This window comes from Harmonia axyridis, chromosome 1 (assembly GCF_914767665.1).
Source record: "Harmonia axyridis chromosome 1, icHarAxyr1.1, whole genome shotgun sequence".
NCBI lineage: Eukaryota > Metazoa > Arthropoda > Insecta > Coleoptera > Coccinellidae > Harmonia > Harmonia axyridis.
The window spans coordinates 45,095,473-45,107,713 of record NC_059501.1 but is presented as its reverse complement, the minus strand read 5'-3'; the positions used below and the strand labels follow the sequence as shown (position 1 = coordinate 45,107,713).

General features: G+C 35.4%; 1 protein-coding gene across 1 annotated transcript in view; it reads right to left on the bottom strand.

Moving 5' to 3' along the window:
* LOC123677006 overlaps positions 1 to 12,241 on the bottom strand; it is a 135,007-nt gene that overhangs the window by 75,787 nt on the left and 46,979 nt on the right. The gene's annotated exons all lie outside the window — the stretch shown is intronic.

The following is a 12,241-nucleotide window of genomic DNA, read 5'->3' as shown; positions in this document are numbered from 1 at the left end:
CTTGACATCAGACTTGGTGGAGACTAATAAAGTGTGAACTTTATCGGTTCCCTATTTGTCCTATTTGTCAAATCTGGATGATGGAAATCTTTTTGTACAAGTCGATACTTAAGTGCAGTCTCGACCTCAGCCGATAAGAATGTAAGTTTTAGGGTGTTAAAAATTAATTTATCGAAGTTTGTTGAGTGATCTCCTTATGGGAACATGCAATCCGTGGGAAGAGAAAAACTTGGCAACAACGGAAAAAATCCAAGACGTTATTTTTGAAGGTACGCCCATCGGGGGGCGGGAAAATAAGTAACCTTAGGCCAAAGCAGAGAAAAATTAAGCAGTTAGTGACGAGTAAGTTTCGGGAAACGGTTAGTTTCGGGGAGTTCAGGGAACTCAAGAATCAGTTCGGGAATTAGGAAGTTTAGAGTTGAAGGTAGAAGTTAGTCGATATAAAGGTTTTGGTAGATTAGGTTTGAAACGTAGTTTGAAATAATAATATATTTGAATTTTTTTTTTGGTTTCGTCACGGGTCGACAATAGATTCAGTAGAGTTAAAGATTAGTCATAACGGTATCGGTTCGCCAAAGTTTCCGTGAGGTTCGAGATACGTTTCGCGAGAGTGGACTGGATGTGAAGGATTATCCATCGAAGGAATTGACAGGTAGCAAGTGAGAAATTCAAAAGTTTAATTTTTGTTTTTTTTTTGTTTTGTTTGGTTGTTCTGTCCAATGTTCTGAAATCTCCAGTTAGTTTATGTAAAAGTTTAAGGCAAGTCCTCCGAAGATCAGTTCTGGCTCAAGCTTGATTTTTGTTAAATTTTTTTTTTGTGTTATTAAAATTATAAAAGAGCTTATGCCTTTTAGTTATCTCTAGATCTGTTTCCAAAGAAAAAATCCAGTTTAACACTAAGTCCTGTCCCTAGTGCGACAGGCCTTACCCACACTTTCTCCCTTAATAAAGGAGAAATTTTATTCAACATCTTTATAACACTACCACCACCTTGATCAGAGGAAAGCCGCTCTTCCAATGATCACAAGAGGCGGTGGATTAGTACAAATGGTGACAGCCGGTGCGATGTGTTAATTTTTTTTTCTTTTTGGAACAATATAGTCGATTTTTTTTTTTTTTCCGAAAGAATTTTGGATTTTTGAAGAGGTAGATATTTTGAATAAATCTTGGAAGAAGAAAATTTTTAAGTTGTTGGACATATAGCCGATTCAATTTGAGTGGAATTATTCTGACAATTTTATTCGTGATAAATAATAGTTGAATACTAGAGATAGAGATCATAGATATTGGAATAAACTGAGAGATTTCTGGACGAAGGAATTAATGATATTGAGTGATTGAAGAATTAATCATACGTTGTGACAGTTTCAGCTAGATAATTTTATTCAGGGAAATACTTTAGGAGAAAGCCGTTAAGGAGTACGAGATCGGGTAACTAAATTAGTTGAGTTGTATGAATTTTTTTTTGGTAATATTTGGGTGAATATTTTATTACTCAGGACTTATTTCGTACCTTAATAAATCAATTATTTATTTAGACAGTAATTTAAGGAAAAACGCTGACAATGTTGCCGACGGCTAGTACTAACTCTACTGCGAATACAAGTAGTTCATCGCAAATTCCATTTAGATACCCTTTAGGAATGATCGCAACAACACTAGATAATTTTTCAGGCAAGGACGCAACTAGGTATTTCGAAAAATTTGAACTTAGGTCGCAATTAGACGGGTGGAGTGAATATGAGACGTTGACATTGCTTAAATTCAAACTTGTAGGGGACGCGTATAATTTTTTTAAATCTGATATTGCCCTAAGTTCTTTATCATATGCGGAATTAAAAGCAAGATACCTTCAAAAATTCACTCCAGTTAGGTTACCTTGGGAAAATCAGTGGAATTTGAATAATTGTTTTCAGAGACATGATGAAGACGTTTCATCTTTTTGCACTAGATTGAGAATTATAGGGGCGGAACTATTAAGTGAGGATTTGTCCGGGGCAACGAAAGATGAGGAATCGGGTATTAGGAAGAAAAATAGGGACTTGATTTTGAATCAATTCAAAATTGGACTACGTAAAGAAGTTATGAGGGAAGTCGGTATTCTTTTATTGCGCGAGGAACATTTGGATTTAGAAAAAGCAGAGGAACTAGTAAGATTGCAGGAAACGACTCATGAAATGTTGCAAGGGAGATTATCTACTAGAAATATATCGGAAATTAAATTCGGAGTAATATGTCAATTTTGCAGGGAAGTAGGTCATTCGGCAAAAGAGTGTAGAAGTACTTGGGCAAATTGGAGGAACGTTCAACAAAACTTCAAAAATGGGTGTTATTCTTGTGGCCAACAGGGTCATTTCGCGAGGGAATGTCGGACGTACAGGAGATCAGAAAAAAGAAATAGTGAAGTATGTTATTCCTGCAATCAGATAGGACACTGGTCGAGAGAGTGCCCAACGAAAAATTGGAGAGAAACCCAATCTCGTAATAATTCTCATTATCGACCATGTTCAGTTAGTAATGAGTTCAAAATCGGAAATATCAGAAAAGTTTACCTAGGTGAAAATAAGTCTGAAGGATTAGCGGAAAAGAAAATGACGGATATTCAGGAGGATGAATCGCGAATTGAGAAAAGGAACATACAATCGGTCGAAAAACAGATGAAAAGTCACATGAATAATAATATTTTTCCAAAAGTAAATAAAGTTAGGGAACTTGAAGTCGAGACGCAGTACAAAGACATTAACAATTCAAATATGATAAAAGAAAGGGTTAGCGGTATTAAACGAGAGATTATAAGGGATAACGAGGAACACGGATTGACGGTTAGGAAAATGATGAAATGTGAAAATTTGAGGGACTTAGACGGTAGGAGAGATGATTCGGTCACAACGGCAAAGAAAATTAGAAAACCTGATACCACTTTGGAATCAGGGGTTGTAAAATTAAAGAACAATACAGAAAGAAAGAACTTACTCGGTGAAAAATTGAAAGTAGGTACAAGACAAATTCACGAGATAGCTGATCAAAATAACCAGGCAGAAAGGGTGACTAGAGTTGATAAGAAAATAGTAGACCCTCAATTCAAGTTGGCGGATTTAGTATATGTGAGGGAAATGAGCGCAAAAAGGGGATTATCAAAAAGATTATTGAAAAACTGGGCTGGACCGTATAGAGTAACCGAAATAATTGATCCCGTGACGTGTAGGGTAAGAAAATGCGGACGAAGAGATGAAAAAGTTGTTCATGTCAATAGATTAAAACCGTACACTCCACGAGTTAATGAAATGGGGAAAAAATTAGAAAAACGCGTGAGATCGGGATATACGGACTTGGATACTGATTCAGACGAAGAACAGGAGGAGTTAGGAAAATTCCCCCCGTTTTTGATCCCCACTTGGGAAAACCAGGATGAAGATCAGGGGGAAAGCGACGAAGAATCGGTAGAAGAAGTTGAAATTCCTGTTCGACGTTCAAATAGAATAAGGCGCCCACCGGATCGTTGGGGCTACTACTAATCGCGAAAGACAGCCTCAGATAACGCGGGAATGGTAATTTCATATGGATTTTTTTCTTTATTGTGGTTTTCTTTTTTTTTTAAGTTTAATGTAGGATTAATTAAGTAAGATAGATAGTAGAAGATAGGGTAATATAGCGTAACGTCGCGATGGGTAACGTGAGGAAAATTTTATAGATATGACCTTCAGGAGATGTGAATCGGCTCCTGCCCTTTTCGTAGATTCCAGGGACTCGCTAACTCGGAAAACGAGAATCTGTTTGATATTTTAGATAATTCAAGTAGTATTCATCGTTTGTTTGGTTTAACATTTTATTGGAAAAAACATTGTGGTCGCTGAAGGACATCCCTCGCCTGCAGTTCATAGGTGAGCACAATGTTTTGTTGAATAGTGGCAATGGGTGGAATGTTCTATTGTATGTATAATATTTTGTGTGTGTTTTGTTTTAATTTAGATATTATGTATTTTAATGAACCTCTTAGAAATGTTTTTGGTCTAATATATAGCTCCTAAGTTGTTCAACTTGCTTCCTGGAGAATATAAATCTTCCGTACACCACCCTAATTTCAAGAGAAAAGTGGGGAAATGGCTTCAATGTTCAGACAGAAATATTATTAACAACAAATAACTTGTGCTCAAAATTTTGAGGAGATATATTGATTATAGGATATTGTGATACTGTTATGAGTCTGAATTTTGTAAAATTGTTTTTCGTTCTTTTTTTATTGTTATTTTTGATCAGCATTGTTGTGACCTCGTTGATATGTAGAAGTGAAAGAACATCACTTACAAGTAGCAACGCTACTTCTGTGATCTATGTTTATTTTCATATTATTTTCATGTAATTTATATAGGTAGTACGAGGAAGGAGAAACCAACCGTCGTGAAGAAGGACCAAATTGTAGCTAAGGGAATAACCTTCCTCCCAATCGTGTGTGTCTACCGCGAATAGTATATGTGCGGATAAGAACACTTAATTAATGTGATGTCCCGGTGTGTCCAAGCGACACTATACTACAGTTCGCGCCTGCGAAGCGTAGACAGTTTCGTTGAGCGACCAGGCGAAAGGGTCAAGTTGGAGGTTATGGATGAAGTTACTCAGTTGTTCATTTGCGAGATATAAGTATGGAGAAATGAAGAGAAGAAAGTCAGCGAGAAACTGAGGATGCAGAAGAAGTTTACACAAACCGTAACTTCGCACAAATCCGATCATGTTATACACTGCGGATACAGAGGAAGATATCAACGATTTTTAATAAGAACAACACTTCATCGTACTTTAACTATAACCTAATGTATGGAGGAGCAGACTACCAGTCTTGCGAAAAAACGCTCAAAAAGTGAATCGCGAATTACAAACGATATGCGTAAAATAGTCCAACTATAGACTTATCTCACGATCGTTGTGTAACGTTGAGGACAAGTGACACTATGCCCCCTTTCCCTATCCTTGGAGGTTATTCCTGAAGCGAAGTCTGGGTCCAGGAGAAAACGAAATATCGTCCTGAATGAAAACACTAGATGCCGTCATGACGAGACCAGGATGTGCCGCGAAAGTGTACTAGAATTGCGAAAGTGAACTCATAGAACTCCATGTTGGAGCAGTGAAGTGGTTAAGAAGAGATATTTGAAAGAATGTTTGACGAATTTTGTTTTTCTTTTTAGACTGAAGATTTTTTTTTTTTTTTATTTAATTTTTTTTTTGGTTGAAAATTTTTGGAATTGATCATGTAGTAAGAAAAAAGAACATACCACCTTAGTAATAATAGTTTTTTTTGAGGGATTGAGTTTAAATAAGTCAATTCAAATTTTTTTTTGGTTTGATATGTTTTGATATGAATGCTTGATTGGTTATTGCATTATTTTATATACTTTGGTTACATGTGTTTGGGAGATGATGAACTATTGGACAGAAGACAAGGAGGATAAGAGAAAAGTTATGGCAACCGATGTCATAACTTTTTCGAAGAGGGATGTATCTGTAATAATCGGGAATTTGAGATTCTCGATTATTGGGTCTGGACGTCGCCAACGTGCGGTAGGTAGACCAGACCCTTGTTAGGTCAGGCACTTGACATCAGACTTGGTGGAGACTAATAAAGTGTGAACTTTATTGGTTCCCTATTTGTCCTATTTGTCAAATCTGGATGATGGAAATCTTTTTGTACAAGTCGATACTTAAGTGCAGTCTCGACCTCAGCCGATAAGAATGTAAGTTTTAGGGTGTTAAAAATTAATTTATCGAAGTTTGTTGAGTGATCTCCTTATGGGAACATGCAATCCGTGGGAAGAGAAAAACTTGGCAACAACGGAAAAAATCCAAGACGTTATTTTTGAAGGTACGCCCATCGGGGGGCGGGAAAATAAGTAACCTTAGGCCAAAGCAGAGAAAAATTAAGCAGTTAGTGACGAGTAAGTTTCGGGAAACGGTTAGTTTCGGGGAGTTCAGGGAACTCAAGAATCAGTTCGGGAATTAGGAAGTTTAGAGTTGAAGGTAGAAGTTAGTCGATATAAAGGTTTTGGTAGATTAGGTTTGAAACGTAGTTTGAAATAATAATATATTTGAATTTTTTTTTTGGTTTCGTCACGGGTCGACAATAGATTCAGTAGAGTTAAAGATTAGTCATAACGGTATCGGTTCGCCAAAGTTTCCGTGAGGTTCGAGATACGTTTCGCGAGAGTGGACTGGATGTGAAGGATTATCCATCGAAGGAATTGACAGGTAGCAAGTGAGAAATTCAAAAGTTTAATTTTTGTTTTTTTTTTTGTTTTGTTTGGTTGTTCTGTCCAATGTTCTGAAATCTCCAGTTAGTTTATGTAAAAGTTTAAGGCAAGTCCTCCGAAGATCAGTTCTGGCTCAAGCTTGATTTTTGTTAAATTTTTTTTTTGTGTTATTAAAATTATAAAAGAGCTTATGCCTTTTAGTTATCTCTAGATCTGTTTCCAAAGAAAAAATCCAGTTTAACACTAAGTCCTGTCCCTAGTGCGACAGGCCTTACCCACACTTTCTCCCTTAATAAAGGAGAAATTTTATTCAACATCTTTATAACACTACCACCACCTTGATCAGAGGAAAGCCGCTCTTCCAATGATCACAAGAGGCGGTGGATTAGTACAATATTATGCTTTCGCAATTTTCTCTTTTGAGGTAAGTTTTCCTTCTTCAATCTTGATCTAGTTAATTTCTTCATTTTTTACCCATCTTTTGATACCAAATATGTTGCATTCGGTCGATTCTAAGTTACAAAATTCTCAAATATTCTATATACAATTTGGAAATTTTTCTAATATTCACTTTCTTTGGCCTAATATTCAAAGATTTCTATCTATAGCTCCTAAAATCTACTAAATATTTTCAAATTATACTATAATCTAATGAATTATATACATTTTTGTATGTTTGATAATGTCTCAAACATACAAAAATGTATATAATTCATTAGATTAACTCCAGAACGCCTGAAGCTATCGCTTTGCGACCTTTTGGTTTTTCAAACAAATTTGATGGAATTTCTGTTTCTGTCAGAACCTAAAGACACAATTTGGTTTTTCGCAGTGCATCAGTTGAAGAATATCTTCTTTCGGCCATAACTTCAGAACGCCTGAAATTATCGCTTTACGACCATTAGATTTTTTCATGCAAATTTGATGGAATTTCTGTTTCTGTTGAGAAAATCCTATCATTACATTTGAAATTTCAGAGTAAAATGAACAAAACAATGAACTTCTGACTTAGCGCCCCCTATCGAAAGCAGCAAAAACAAATTTATCATGACTATATTCTGTTCCTAATCAACAAGATATTATCTTTCAGACGAGATCTAATTTGCTCAAAAATGTTGAGCCAAACTGAATTTACAGGCGTTTCAATCAGTCAGATTATCCCTCTCACCTACCCTTATTTGATGTCGTAAAATCGAAAGTGACAATTCAAAAAGATAGAGAATTTTACAAGGATTACTGTGATGATATTTTTTCTTCAACTTCATATGAAACATTTTCGAGTAAAATTCATTTTTCTACTCGACAGTAGCTATTACGCCCCCTAGCGGTAGAAGTATGAACTTCAAATCAATTTCTAGTGTGTTCTCTTGTTCACTTTAGTGGTAAAAATTTTTACCGCAAGTCTCTACGATGAGTGGATCCAGAGATATAGCCGCTTACCTCGCTTATTTGTCCACCCTATACATGTATTTCATTCAAAGCGTACACATGCCAACACATGTTTCTATTAAGCACGCGTTGAAAGCTACGAATAAAATGCATGTACTTGTAAACGCGCGTTGAAGCGCTTGTCATTTGGACCTGCTGTATCTGTTGGGGAAATATCTATATCTACCGACGGAGTACCGATTAATTGCAAAGGCGTATTCTCGGCATTGGCTAGACGTTAAACCGACGTATTCGTAGACAGTCGGATCATCGCTGGCATTGCGATTTCCAGACTCGGCGATACATCGGTTATTAGTCCGTCTGGCGGCTGTCGGCCGATCGGACACTATTCAATACACCGGCTCTAAAGATTGTAGGCAAGCCGACACAAATGAACCGTTATGTCAGCATTTCGCCAACGTTGGGCCGAGCTTATTTTGTTTGTTGGGATAATTCAACTTGTAATGAATCTATCAAATAAAATCTGTTGTAATAGTTGTGAATAAATAACATTCAAATAAGAGCTTTATTATTAAAAAATATATATTTCTCTCAGTATATTTTAATCATTCCTTCTAATATTTTCTTGTTATCTCTACGATCCACGCTAGTGTTCTGATCTAACAGCAGATTTAAACAGAATTCCTGTAAATCCAACAATTCCATCTGCTATTCTGTGGTACTGCGTCGGCGCGTCCGCAAGCCTAGAGGCATTAGTGTTGGTTGTTGTTAACGCATATCTGATATTCGCCATTTTTTTGTGCAAGTGCATTTTGTGAATTGTGAAATATATCAGAAAGATGTCGGCGTCAAGTGCAAGTTCTGAGTATTTGAACCCTATCATCTTAGACTTTGATGAAAGCTAATATGGTGAACCGACCGAAACGATACGATGGAAGTAGCAGCCAGCGACGATGATGTCGCCGGCTATTTAAGGTTTAGCCTATTGAGCCGAAATAATCGAAAGTAAGAAAAGTTTATAATTTTAATTTGTTTGTGAAGTGACTGTCACTAAAACAATGTATTTCGAATAAGCACAAACACGTGACTGCATAGTACTATTATAGAGATATTTCTTCTTACAAACCACCTATTTTTATGGAGTTTCATTTCTTTAAACATTTATATGTATCCAAGAATGTCAATATTTTTAACTAGTTAATGAAATAAACCAAAAAAAAAAAATTTGCCAACATTTCGTGTTTCGCAAAAAGATTGATCTTATGGACTTCTTGAATGCACAGATTTATTTTGAGAATATTCGTAAAGGGAAAAATCTCTCATTGGGTGTGGCACTATGCTTTCTCATCTTTCACTGATAAATAATCAGTAAATTATTCTCGGTCTGGTAACATTATTAACTACCAAAATCATATAATTTTCTCATGCTAATTTGCTCGGTATATCCAAAATAATCTTTGAAATGTTTTCGAAATTGTTTTGAAAGATCAAAAATATTTTGCGAAAAATGCTCACACCAATGTTATTAAACTCTTAAACTTCTTTTTTATTTTTAGGTTCTTCTCTGATAATCAAATGAAACAAATGGTGCTAATTAAATTGTCATGCTTATATATAATAATTCAGAATACTTTTTGGTAAGTCACAACTGCTTCATTGAAATATAGTTGAGTTAGGCAAATTACTGATTTCTCTATATTATTAATGATAATTTTTGTTTGTTAAACTAAATTTTTTTTTATTCTCCTCAAATACTAACCGATGAACGAAAAAACCAAACAAAAAGATTCAATCTTCGGTCATTTCTAACTTTTCAAGATATATAGTAATGATTTGTTAATGTTATCATCTTCTTTTTAGTTGCTGGCTGACTTCAATGTTATAACTCAGACCATACAGAGGCACTAACTAGGACTTTTTCCCTGACAAAAAAAAAGTTGTTAAATATCATAAAGACTCGGATAGACTCATCCTCAGTAGCCGACATGAAGGCCAATTTGAAGGAGCTGCTATAGCTTGGAGAAGTTATTTTTTTATCACTCCCACAAATAAGCTATTTTGTACGTATGTCATAATTTATTTTTTATATCGTTTTCAGACGGAGAAAAACGATGCAACATAGCACCATTCCTTTCTATAGCGTATCTACTTAATTTGAATTACGTAAGAGGGAGCAAAAAAAAAGTTACAACCTGAAGGCCAATTTGATTAGAATCAATGGAGAAAATATAAATAGTAGACGATATCAAATGGCAGGTTTGAAGTTACATTTGCAGCCGTTTATCTTCAGTTTAGATTTATAATGTACCTCTCCCTTGTATATTTATTTTGAATTGTCTGATGTACATTAAGGATAACATTTCGCATATGTCAAAGTTTTTGGCATAATTATGGTACCAGGATTGATAATATGTTGTGCTGCCCCAGGCATAGAACTACCAAGTTCGAGAATTTCCCACTTCACCAGGGCACTAAGTTTTATAATAACCTTCCAAAAATGTTAAATGCCTGGACTCTCGAAGGTTCAAGAAAACTATTAAGTCAATGCTTTTAAAGAAATGTTTTTATAGTGTTGCCGAATTTCTGACAACCTGTCCTGATGTGTAAATTTTCTGAATTTTCTTTTTTGTATTTGTATTTATACTGTATGTATATTTTATTTATATATACCTACTTATTTATTAGTGCCAGTATGTGTCAGATTATTTTGTATTTAATTCACTCATCTCATACATATTTGCTATGTCCTAAGTGATTCAATAAATAATTATTATCATGTACTTTTAGTCAAAGATGTATTCCGTTATGACCTTGCAATGTTTCTTATATTAATATAAAACATATTTGTGATTATAAAATAGGAATTACGGTATGCATACAAAATCATCTTTTTGTATTTATCTTTAAAAAAAATTGTTTTTTCAATGAATAAATTTGAACTTGAGCATTCTGAATTTCTCTTCTTTTATACCAAATCTATATTAGAAGTGCATACTCTGCTTGATGGGTATTGAACTATGGAACTATTAGATATCTTTCATTGTGATTGTAATGTAATCTTCCTGGGTTACTCCTTGGTTTGTGTTCTTCCGCTAATTTGGGATTAAAACAATATATTGTCTGCCTTAATGAAATAGTGGGCACCCCTAGAGGTGATTAGCTACATTGTAACGAGGTCTGATTATTCCAATAGGAATGATCAGGCTCCGTCAAAAGAATATTTCATTATTTTCCGTTCCAATTAATCATTCTGATATATTCCGTAAAAATTGGAATTAATTTATTAATTGTTCACCGCGATAATGAAAAAATCCATGCCTCATGTTTTTTAACCGACCAGGATCTCGAATTATCGGATTGAAATAAAATAAGAAATTATTGATTTCGGCTTTTTGGCCACCGATATAATTTTTTCCAGATGTTAAATTGCGTTCCGCCGAGAGCATTTTCTCGGAAAACGAGGTTTTTGTCGACATGAGGAGTCACGTGGACTGAATTCTTTCACCATCCCACACCGAAATTATAAAAGGGTGTAACCGGCCGAAAATCGGCATTCATATTCAGATTGTAGTAGGAGTTCAGATCAAGATTTCAGGAGTTAGAGGGTTATTCAGATTCATTCAGATTTAGTCATATTCAGCAATAAATTCAGATAGTTTTCAGTATTAATTCAGAGTTAGTTCAGTATTTAGATATAGTTGCCTTCAGTTTTCAGTATTCAGAATAGTAAAGACATTGCGTTTAAAAAAAGTGAAATCCAGCGATTTAGAAGTGGTGAAATTGGTAATTGCACACTAATAGTCTCAAATTCGTTTCTGAGGCCAACATTCAGGGAAAAATTCTCCATGAGAATTATTTCGCCGTGAAATATTCAAAGTTGTTCATTCAAGTAATTTCACTTCTTCAAACTAAGATCATGTTCTTCATTGTGAAGAGTAAAAGTCCCGAGAAATATTTCCGACCGGGGATTTTGTTTCTACCCTTCGCACTGGGGAACGGTGATTTGTTCAACTTCGCAGTGATTCCGCCATTTTCGTCAATCAACTTACTTGTTAGTCATTTGCTGGGTAGTTTGCTAATTTTCCTTGTGGATTTTCTCACGAGTGAACATTCAAGGGATTTTATTTGATAGAGACATCGAGAGGGTGTACCGGTAGTTTTCAACGCGTAAGGATTAGTTTTCATTCCTTCCCGACTCCGCATATCCACGTACTCATCTCCATATCATACCCCGGCTCCCGGATCCGACTAACTTGTTAAACGGTTCTGACTGATATTAAATTGGTGAGGTAAGGACACAGTAGTTGTAGACAGTACAAATTATCTCAGTAACCGAATTCAAGTATACATATTGATACAGTCTTTACTTTTTCTGATTTACCGTTTTGCTGAGATTTTCTGTATTGTAAAATTGAATCAGTGAACTTATTATTAATTCTTTTGCGTTGTTTGTTACTTGGTCACCGCAACCATCCTAGGTGACACCGAATCTTGTCTTCAATAAGCTACCCTGGTAAGGTTTGTTAATTTCTCCCTAAAATTGGCTGGCGCTCGAGATAATATTGCGAGGTGCTGAAGGGCATTAGCAGAGGCGAGCCGTGACGCGAAAAGGC